Source organism: Pinus tabuliformis, chromosome 4_1, assembly GCF_031772625.1.
Source record: "Pinus tabuliformis cultivar Carrire ecotype Pingquan chromosome 4_1, CPIR1, whole genome shotgun sequence".
Taxonomy (NCBI): Eukaryota; Viridiplantae; Streptophyta; class Pinopsida; order Pinales; family Pinaceae; genus Pinus; species Pinus tabuliformis.
The window spans coordinates 524,433,173-524,434,426 of record NC_142303.1 but is presented as its reverse complement, the minus strand read 5'-3'; positions in this window follow the sequence as shown (position 1 = coordinate 524,434,426).

The following is a 1,254-nucleotide window of genomic DNA, read 5'->3' as shown; positions in this document are numbered from 1 at the left end:
TAAAGAGCCCTTGGTTTATCGACATATATGATTGGGGTTGAAGTGCCCAAATATGTCTATAACACCACTATACCCAAAGATGTTGCTTTTATGAAGTGAAACACCTAAGGTAGGTCTCTAGACATTTGTTGACTGCTTCAGTTTGTCCATCAGTTTGGGGATGATAGGAACTACTGAGTTGGAGTTGGGTGCCTTGTAGCTTGAAAAGTTCTTGCCAAAAGTTACTGGTGAAGATTGGGTCACGATCAGAGACAATGGAAGTGGGCATGCCATGCAATTTGAAGATCTAGTCCATGAAAGATTGAGCCACCAAAGTGGGTGTAAAAGGGTGGGGCATGGCAGAAAAATGAGCATACTTAGAAAGTCTGTCCATAGCCACCATGATCACTGACTTGTTTCCTGAATTTGGAAGACCAGTAATGAAATCCATAGAAACATCCATCCAGATTGAGGCAGGTATGGGCAATGGTTGTAAAGTGCCTGGGGACTTGACTATTTCTCCTTTGTGGCGCTGACACACATCACATTTAGCTACAAAAGTAAGAATTCCCTTTTCATGCCTGTCTAAAAGAAGGAATGACGAGTGTGAGCATAAGTCTTCTGAAAGCCTGAATGGCCTGCAGTGGGAGATGAGTGCAACTCTGCCAAAATGCACCATTTGAGGGTGGATGTTGGTGATATCACTACTTTGTCCTTGTAGCAAAGAATCTCATCCTTCCAAGAGTATCCTGCTATCGATTTGGATATGCTTGCAAGTTATGAATGAGGAGAGTGAAGGATGTGAAAATCATTCCTTGTGAGCTTCTTCCATTCACTCTAGAATGGGAAGAGAGATTGCTAGCAGGGTGCTGTCCTCCTCAAATTGGCACGATAAAGCATCCGCTAAGACATTTTCATGCCCTTTCTTGTAAATTATCTCATAATCATATCCCAACATTTTAGCTAGCCATTTATTTTGTTGTGGCGAGGATAGGCGTTGCTCCAAAAAATATTTAAGGCTTTGATGGTCTGTGCGTATTTGGAAACACCACCCCAATAAGTATGGTCACTAGGTATCCACTGCATGTAAGATGGCCATCATCTCCTTCTCATACGTAGATTTTCCTAGATGTTTCCCACTTATTTGTTGGCTAGTGAAGGCCAAGGGTCGACCTTCCTGCATTAAGACAGCCCCAATACCCATACTTGAAGCATCACATTCAATCACAAAAGATTTGGTGAAGTCGGGTAGTGCCAATACGGGAGTGGAACACA